General features: G+C 38.5%; 1 gene segment (V, D, J or C); it reads left to right on the forward strand.

Moving 5' to 3' along the window:
- The first annotated feature begins 6,547 nt into the window (after window positions 1–6,547).
- LOC309632615 (T cell receptor beta variable 19-like) lies at window positions 6,548–8,682 on the forward strand. The segment is given in 2 exons: window positions 6,548–8,036; window positions 8,155–8,682.
- The last annotated feature ends 1,861 nt before the right edge of the window (window positions 8,683–10,543 follow it).

Below are 10,543 nucleotides of genomic sequence, written 5' to 3' on the forward strand. Positions count from 1 at the left end.
GAGCTGGTTAAGACTGGATAGAACCAGAGACCCTCCAACCGGGAGTGAGCACGTTGCTGCTTGGTAACTTTTGACATCAGGGCCAAAAACTTCACCCGCAGATCATGCTAAGAGCTTTCATTTATGAACCTACAGAGGCTGGTAGCTTAGTTACCCCTGTGCAGGACGACAATTAACACACTTTTTTCCAATCACCTTTTCCCATGAGCCCCAAGGTCCTCACACCTGAGACAACCCTGCTTCTTTATCACATACGTGCCCTGAGCCCCTTGGCTTCAGAGAGGGGATTTGAGATCTGTTCTCCCATCTCCTTGCTTGGCTGCCTTGTAAACAAACCTCTTCTCAGCTGCAAACCTGGGCATCTCAGCAGTTTGGCTTCCTGTGCATCAGCCAAGATGAACCTGGTCCAGTAACAGTTGAAAGAATGATTTGCAGATATGCTGGCATGCCAATAACTCCTTTAATAGGAGGATTTAATCTTCCACTTTGTAACCCCCATAGCTTGTACCACATATCCAGTACCTGTAGTTGTCCCAAACATAATTGATAAATAAATGAATGCCACCATCATTTCTAATCAAGATTGTGTTGAATTTCTAGCCAGTAGAACAAGAAAAAACGGTGGGAATGAGAAAAAGAGGAAAAAAAGTGATTAAAGACAGATGGCAAATTTAGAAGAAGAACCAAAGGAATCTAAAGAAGCATTGCATTATTAATAACAACAAATTTAATAAGTTTACTGAATTTAACATAAGTATAAAAAGTCAGTTTATTTCCATATATGAGCAACTGTTAAAAATATATTTTTTAAAGAGAGAGACCATTTACGAATACTAACATAACAAAAAATACATAAAAACAAATCTATTAGGTAAATGAGACTTTAATTCAGAAAATTATTAAATTTTAGAGGAAAGCATTTTAAAAATCTGAAATAAGTGAAGACATATACCATGATCATGAATAAGTGAAACCAATACTAAAAGCATTCCAATTTCTGCACTATCATCCATGTATTCAACGCATCACCAAGCAAAATCACAGAAGATATTTTCATGAAATTTGACAAAATTAAGCTGAAATTTAATTGGAAAAGGAGAGAATAGGAAAGATAATATTGAATTACAAAGTGAAGTGAATAATGAAAAAGGTAAAAATTAATAGACAAATGGAAAATAATAGATTAAAAATAGGCCCGTGCATATATAGGCACTTTTTATATGACAGAGCCATCACTGCATGTATGTAGAGAAAAAATGCAATATATAATAAGGTCTTCTGGGACAAGTTGCTGTCCACAGAAAGAAAGAATAACTTAAACTCTTTCACACAGCACGAGGAAAAATAAATTCTAAAAGTATTAAATGCTTAAATGTAACATTCAAAATGTTAACTGTCTGGTAAATAATATAGGAGTATATCTTTATGAACTTGGGCTATAGGAGCATTGCTTATAAAGAATTAAAGAATGCATACCCTCGCAAAGAAGAATGATAGACTCTCCTAAAAAAGGAATATCAACAAAAAAGTATTACAAAGACTGAAACACAAGTCACAAATTGAAAAGATATTAACAACACAAATAAATGAAGAAGTTTGTACGCAGACTATATAACGAACTGTTACAAATAAGTAACAGCTAATCAACCAAAAAGAAATTTAAGGAAAAGGCAGTGTACAGAAAACACTAGTGGCCTATAAATACAAACATTATGTTCCGCCTCCTTAGCAATCATAAAAATGTGAACTACAGTGTGATACCATTTTAACCTATTAGACTGGCAAAATTCAAGAAATATTACATGCCTATTGAGTCCTAGATGTAGAACATTTGAAAACACTCATGAATATTTACTTGAGTTAAATAGTTTAGAAAGCATTTTGTTTTATTATGTTAGGTTGACATGGTGACCCTAATGCTTGATCTCTACATTACCAGGTATAGAGAAAATCTTTCACCTAATTATGTAAAGAAATATATCTTAAATATATATATAAGATATATTTATATAAATATATAAGAATGCAGTCCTATTTGCAGTAGCAAAATCTAGGGAAAATAACATACCAGTGTGCATTAATTCCACAATGGATAATAAATTCTGACAAATAGAATGGAATCCTACATATTAGTGAAATTGAATTATCTAAAATTGTATGCAACAACATGAATTAATATCATAGACATAATGTTGAATAAAAAAAGAACATGTCCCAGAAAAAAATATGAACAGAATTATCCCCCTTACATAAATTTCAAATACATACAACATTAAATAATATATAAATTACAGATTCTTACATAAGTTCTAAAAACAGTAATGGAAAGCAAGTGAATAAAAGTATAAACTTCAAGGTTATGGTTACCTGGATGAGGTGGAAAAAGAATAATAAAAATCTAGAAAAATAACACAGGGAATTAATCTTTAGTGATAATCTAACTCCTAAGCTGATTGGTTCAGGCAAGATCATTCCTTTTTGTGTTTCCTCAGATGCATTGCATCATCAACGTAAATATTGTTTTGTATAGTTCAACATTTAATTTTTTAACTTAAGTCGTTGCTATATGATTTTGTAAGTGCAGTGGAAGCTATGACTGACATACAGCCAGCTGTACTGTTCATTGCCTGAGGGTGAAGGGAGGAGGGGAGGAGACAAACTGACAAATATAAAAAGCAAATAAATTAATGATGTGTGATTTTATTTAAATAATGAAAGAGCAGAATCAGGAAAAAGAGAATAAAAACAGTTTGAAATTCACCCTAGTTGTTTCACCAGCTTTCCCTGCCCTCCCAGCCTATGTGATGTTAGAGTCTCAGGTACATGGGGACCATGATGACCGTGGGAAGCGACCACGTCACAAAGAGGTTGCTGATGGGGGATGAGGAGCCTTAGAGAAAAAGCCACCTGCCCTGCTTTTCCCCTGAGCCAACCATGTGCCTCAGCCTGCTGTGCTGTGTGGCCCTTTTTCTCTGGGGAGCAGGTAAGGTCATGTTGCGAAGTTGCTGGATTCCAGTCTCAGAACTTTCTCCTGTGGCTGCAAATCCAGGCTCCTTCCTGAGCTTTTTCTGAACTTTCTGTGTCTTTCCTCACAGGCTGCATGGACACTGAGGTCACCCAGAGTCCTGGACATCTGGTCAAAGGAAAAGAACAGAAAGCAAAGATGCATTGTGTCCCCAGAAAAGGACATACTCGTGTTTACTGGTATCGTAAGAAGCTAGAAGAAGGGTTTGAGTTTTTGGTTTACTTACAGAACGAAAACATTGTGGATGATACAGATGTGTTCAAACAGCGATTTTCAGCTCACTGCCCCCAAAACTCACCCTGCAGCCTGGAAGTCAAGTCCACTGAGGCAGGGGACTCAGCACTGTATTTCTGTGCCAGCAGCTAATCCACAGTGCTGCACGTTAGCTCTCCTTAGAACACAAACTCATCACGGACCCAGCTCAGGAAATAAGTGGTATATTAGGAGGGTAGGAACTAACGGAAACCCACCTTGAAAGAGCATGAACCAGAAGGAAAAATCTGTAAATGGTAACTCTGGGTGAGCAGAAAGGGATGTTTAAAACAGCTGGTGGAAACATAAACAGAAGGAAGGGGAAGGCAGCTGTAAAGAGGGCTCAGATTCCCCCGTTTGCAGGGTATCTGGCAAAGGAAAGACACAGGATATAAGCTTGATGGGTTTCTAACAATATTTTAAAATCTAGTTCTATGCTTTTCACCTGGCAAAGCTGTGCCTTCAGGGTTAAGGATAATCAGCAAGTCACCTGTCTTTCGTGGGGCCCCTGATCACCTGGCTCAGCAAATTTCATTGATCCAGACCCAGAGAGTCCTTAGGGGTTCACGGCCGCTTCTCACAGCTGTCCCTGCCAGAGCAACTTAGCAAGAAACTCAGCAACTCTCTCAGTCCTGAATACTAGAATTACACAAGTTTTAAAAGGAATTTTTAGGCATAACATACTCACAATAGAGTGCACCCATTTTAAGCATATATTTCAATACATTTGATAAAGTTTTAGACCCATGTAACCAGCATGGTGGTCAAGATACAGAATATTTTCCCCTCCCCCCAAAATCCCCCCATGCTATTTTATTGAGGTCTTTAAATTGTCTCAGCATTGCTCTGTATTTTTTATTTATTTGTTTGTTTGTTTATTTGTTTGTTTGTTTTTGGCTGCGTTGGGTCCTCGTTGCTGCACGCGGGCTTTCTTTTAGTTGCAGCGAGTGGGGGCTACTCTTCGTTGAGGTGTGCAGGCTTCTCATTGCGGTGGCTTCTCTTGTTGCGGAGCACGGGCTCTAGGCACGCGGGCTTCAGTAGTTGTGTCATGCGGGCTCAGTAGTTGTGGCTCGCAGGCTCTAGAGCACAGGCTCAGTAGTTGTGGCGCACGGGCTTAGTTGCTTCACGGCATGTGGAATCTTCCCGGACAAGGGCTCAAACCTGTGTCCCCTGCATTGGCAGGCGGATTCTTAACCACTGCGCCGCCAGGGAAGCCCTGCTCTGTATTTTTTATTGAACATGTCTTACATATATTTTGTTGACTTTTTCCTAAGTTTTTCCTAAATTTACTTTAAGAAATGTATTATGAATGTACCTTTTAATACTCACAAGGAATTTATTGACTAAAATATTTTCTGCCAAGACTTCACATTAGCCCACTTACATTTAGTCTTTACATTTCTCAACTGATGTCTCAACCTCAGTATATTATATAAAAATATCTTCTCCAGAAGTTAGTGTTCACCAGCATCTGTACCTGAGGTCACAACACCAGCCTCATTTTCTGTGTGACCAACTGTTAGTACTGCTCTGCTTTTAAGTAAAAGTGACTGATTCAAACATATTGAAAAAGTTATGAAACTTCTGCAATGTACACTATAAGAAGACTTACTGTTTCCTTATGGAAATAAACAATTGAGTTAAGAATAAGTAAGGGGAATATTTGACAGTGAAGCACATGACTTACAGAGAACATTTGGGTGTTGCAGCTTTGGGGGTCAGTCTGTGAGTTCTCTTCTTGTTCTTCCCATGGACCTTTTCATCCAGGTTTCTAGTCCTACAACTTTCTCCTCGTCCTGCTACCAAATGAATCCAATGTTCCTTAGCTTTCAGTATCCAGATTGAAAATCTCCTTATTTTGATTGGATCGTTTAGATTGCTTGCTTTTAATATGATTAGCCATATACTCGGATGAAAATGCCTCTTCTTGCTCTTGTTTTCAACTTGTCGTCTCTACCCTATTTCTTCATTGCCTTTCTAGGTAACAATTTTTATTAATTTCTTGGTTTATCCTTTCAGGGTTTCTCTTGGAAATATATAAGCATTCCAGATATGAAATAACTGCATTAGGGGCATGGAAATGGAGCAGGCTGTGAAATCTTTTGCAATATGGGAAAAAGTTTGTAACAACATAAACTTTTTTATTATTTACTCCTTTGAGCTACCTCTGAAACATGACACTACTTAACAACGAATGCAACAAGGATCTTAAATCCACTAGAAGTGTCTAAAATTCTGTCAACAAGACAGAACTGGGATCTAAAGTGTCTCAGAATTAGTACACATGCTATTGCAAGGGATGATTTTAAAGTATATTCTTTGTAAATCTTTTTACTACTCCATTTAGGGGATATTCTTTCTGGTTACAGGGTTTCTGAGAATAAACCTCACTGTTTCATGCAAGAAAGTCTATCTGTGCCACACTGTGTCCCTGTCATTCTCTATTCCAATAATGCCCCTCAAGAATCACACATACATCATGATAACAAAGATGATGAGGACAACAGTGGTGATGAAGGTAACTGATAATAAAGATGGTCTATAGGAAGATACATAGAGCAATTGAATCATATCCCCGGGACTAGAACACAATCATAGTAAGTCCTGTTCTTGTCATACCTTAGGTTTGTACATCAGTCTAAAAAGCGGTTTAATATTTAAAAACAGAACACATTTAACAAATCTGAACTTGCACTGTAGACAAAATCTTCCTGAGGATACATGAACTTCCTAATGCTTCCCATCCATGTATTTCAGCACAAAGAATATTCTCTTCTAGAGCAGAAATTTCTAACCTGAGGCCCATGGACCTCCAAGGGGTGCAATGATAGCATTCAGTAATCCATGAATTTGACTGGGAAAAATGTATCTGTATTTTCACTAGTCTGTAACTAAAAACACAGCATTTAGTTCATGATGGGTAAATAACCATAGCAATGTTAGTAGAACCTGTGACAAAGTCAGTAAAAGAAATCACAGGTATGTGCACATATTTGCATAAATTTATTTGCATGTTATTACACTTGATATAGATTACAGTTGATATGAAAGTCCCAGGTATTTTCATATCACATTACATAGAGTAATGTCATTACTCTATGTCATTACTCTCAGTACTCACTACTGGAAATCATGGCAGTTTTCAGACTCACCAGGATATATTTTATCAAATGAATTTTAAAGATGTGTATATATTAATATCATAAATACACTAATATATGTATATATATTAATATCATAAATTTCATTTAAAATACTGTGATAACTGCATTTCAAAATAATTGGTGTCCTTTGTATTACTATGTATTCTATTTTATGAGTTTAAAACATTATTCTGAGAATGGGTCCTTAGGATTTACCGAATTACCAAAGGGGTCCATGTGTGAGGAGTGAGATCTTCAACTTTGCAGATGTGATTGACAGCCTCAAGCCTGCACCCAATGGTTGGAAGCAACCTGTCAGCCAGCATTCTTTCTCAGAGTTCTCCCCCAGGGCTGCACTTTCTAATGATTCTCATTCTCAATCATTACATCATTTCCTCTCTCTCTCTCTCTCTCTCACACAGACACCGTTCTTCCAGAAAGTGGAAGCAACAGTGTCTGAGCCACCAGACTCCAACCAAGTTTCATCATAAAAGTGTCTTTTATTACAGATGACCCCAGAAATAAAAATAAAACATTTTTCTACCAACATAACAACAGGTGATGAGAAATAATCTATGATTGTATTTTTATTTATCTAAGATTCTTGAGAAGAAACGATGTTATGCAATGAACATCACAACTCATTGTATAAGTTTCAGTTCAGTGCTGGGGAATGATAATTTTTTTAGCTTGCACAATCCTATGTCAGTAAATATCTGAATTCCCTTGACATAGTGTTAACTTCCTAAATCCTCTGGATTAAATAACAGGTCCAGAAAGTAATAATAGCAAACACAAATATTGTGCTTTTTCTGTGTTAAGAACTGTTCTGAATTCTATATTTATATAATATTCACAATAACTTTTGAAGTAGATACTCATTATACCCATTTTACAGATGAGAAAACCAAATCAAAGGGAGGTTAAGAGATTTGCCCAGGGTTACACAGCTGCTACTTGGCAGGGCCAGAACTCAAGCTGAGGCTGTCTCCCAAATCCCTGCTCTAATCCACCTCCATAGGGGGAGGGTGGGTTTAGGGCCCTTTGTTATTGCTAAAATTGCTGGAGTAGCCTCTATACCATCTCTACTGTACCAATTGTAATAAATACAGAGGACAGAGAGAATTGGCTCTATTTTATAAAACAACATTTGAACCTCTTCTTGTGTTGGCAGTTTGGTGGTAAACAGAGCAGTTGATAGACAGGCAATAGACTCTGAAAATTGTAGGCATTTCCTTTCCTAGTTTTCATCACAATGAGTGCACAGGCACTTGGCATTCTGAGTGTGACTTTGACCAGGAAATGGAGGATTCAGTATCTTCATCATGTGGGCACTTGTCCATTTAGAAGGGATATAAAGAGCTCTGTTAGGCAGAAGAGAAGATGCAAGTGTCTTGATCTCTCTTAGCCTTAGTTTCCCATGTGCAAAATCAGCCGTGACCGTCAGTCACCTTATAGCAATGACCAATTCTGCATATTGAGCCAGGGGGAGCTCTAGATCCCAGCCCCTTCCCTTGGCCTCTCTCAGAGTCTGTGTCTGGAGCTTTACAAATACCTAGTCCTTGCCATGGGTAGCTGGACCTTCTGCTACGTGGCCCTTTGTCTTCTGGGAGCAGGTGAGCCCAACACCCAGACAGTAAAATCTGATCCTGTAGGTGCAGATCCGCACTCCAGCACCCTCTTCTCACGATAGTGTCAGGCTCCCTTCTGCACGTTTGTGTCTTTACCCCACAGGACCCATGGATGCTGAAATCTACCAGATGAGATTCCTGCTCGCTGAGGCTGGACGGGATGTGACCCTGGAGTGTAAACAGGATCTGAGCTACAACGCCATGTACTGGTACCGGCAGGATGCAGGGCAGGGTCTGAGGCTGATTTACTACTCTCCGGTTGAAAAGGATGTTCAGAGAGGAGACATATCTGAAGGCTACAATGTCTCTCGAGAGGAGAAGGGGCTGTTTCCTCTCACTGTGAAGGCGGCTCACACCAACCAAACAGCCTTGTACCTCTGTGCTGGTAGCGTCACAGTGGAGCACAGCCACACCACACCTGTGCACAAACCCGCTCCAGCCCTGCAGCTCCCAACATAGCCTTTCTCTAAAATTATTAACAACGTCCCTTCCTTGCACTCCCAGAATTCTTAATCAAGAACTCACGAGAGGGGCTTCCCTGGTGGCCCAGTGGTTAAGAATCCGCCTGCCAGTGCAGGGGACACGGGTTCAAGCCCTGGTCCGGGAAGATCCCACATGCCGCGGAGCAACTAAGCCCTGCGCCACAACTACTGAGCCTGCGCTGTAGAGCCCGTGAGCCACAACTACTGAGCCCATGTGCCACAACTACTGAAGCCCACGCACCTAGAGCCCGTGCTCCACAACAAGAGAAGTCACCGCAATGAGAAGCCTGCACACCTCAACGAAGAGTAGCCCCTGCTCGCCGCAACTAGAGAAAGCCTGAGTGCAGCAATGAAGACCCAACACAGCCAAAAATAAATAAATAAAATAAATACATTAAAAAAAAAAAAAAAAAAACTCACGAGAATAGACCCAGAGGATACACTTTGCTCCTCGGGCATCTGGTTTTTCATCACTCCTTGTACACTTAGCTGTATTTTTTCTTGACATTTTCCTAAGTCCCGCTACCTTTCCAAATACAAAGGGTAAAAAATTGAATAGAAAACAGATAATTTATCTAAGGAGCTAACAGACTAGTAAGAAAGTAATTATAATGGATTTGAATATAATACACTGTAATAGCATATATCATATCACCACATAATACCATATAATACTATAATCAGAAGTTCTTTGGGGGCTCTGGGGAAGACAAGCCAGTTCTGTCCGGTTGGATCAGAGAAAGCTAAGAGAATTTGAGCTTCACCAAATGCATCTGATTGTGAGTAGGACATTCATATTAAAGTAGGTCATACTTTGCAAAAAATTATAGAAGAGAAAATATAGTCAACGGATATTAATTTTATCCAATAGAACAATTTTGAGAGAGTTGACAGGATGGAGTTTCTGAACAGGTCGAGTTTCCGGTTTCATGGATGTAAGTAAAGAAGTGTCTTATAAGCTGTTGCTCAAGAAAGGGAGCTGAAACTTGAGAGAAATATTCAGTTGTCATCAGCAGATAGGCCATCAATATAATTTTTCAATGGTCTCTGTATGATTTTGGTTCCTTACAAAGCCACAACTTCAAATAAAATGGGACCATGTTATCAGTAGCAATTCCCATTTGGGATAGTAGGGTTTGAATTGTTTATTGGATAATGCGATAAAAACTGGAAGTAGGCAATTGTATATACAGACGTAAATAGAGCTGGGCTAGGGATATAGGTTCTGCAGAACTCAGTGTATAAAGGCTTAAACTACGGGACCAGAAAAGTCCACCCAAAATATAGACTTATGTAGAGATAATATAGTTGGAAATATAGACTGTGGTATTCTGGTTCTTTAAGGAGATAAAAGAAGACAGAAGTGGACTGTGTAGGGATTAACCAAGGTATGGAATGTAAAAAAAAAAAAAGAGGGAATTAAGAGAGAGTACAGTACGAGCTTTGGGTTGTCTAATGTTGCTATCTGTAAAAAAAAAAAAAAAAAACGGTAATCCTAACAGAAAAAGCCACAAACACTTCTTGGGTAGCTGGTCTGAAAAGGGGAAGCTGGTATGAATATATTAGCTTATTCTGGACAATAAGAGCTTTTACATTGTAGTTTCTTCAAGATATCTTTAGAAAGACATGAGACAGAGGTAAGATTCCAGCGAACCACCAAAGCAGGAAATGGGAAGCCTCCGTAAATGGAGTGTGAGTCTGTCTACCAATGGCTGATGCCACAGGAAGAATCTGAGGATATGTATGAAATAAATGGTGCCAAAAAGGGTGGAGTGATTAGGTACACAAATATTTTTCCCAACCAGGTATATTTCATGGGATATATATATATACATATACAGAACTATATATATTGTTCTTAAGTATATACATGAATGATATTCCAGACATAAATACCTATATACAAGCAACAGATTTAGAAAATTAAATAAAGATATCAAATATCCATGACTTAAGAATAAATTGAAGGAAAGCAATGAAATGCCTCCATGAAAAAAAATAATATGTCTA

The sequence above is a fragment of the Balaenoptera borealis genome (genome assembly GCF_965194805.1).
Source record: "Balaenoptera borealis genome assembly, chromosome: 7".
In the NCBI taxonomy this organism is placed as follows: domain Eukaryota; kingdom Metazoa; phylum Chordata; class Mammalia; order Artiodactyla; family Balaenopteridae; genus Balaenoptera; species Balaenoptera borealis.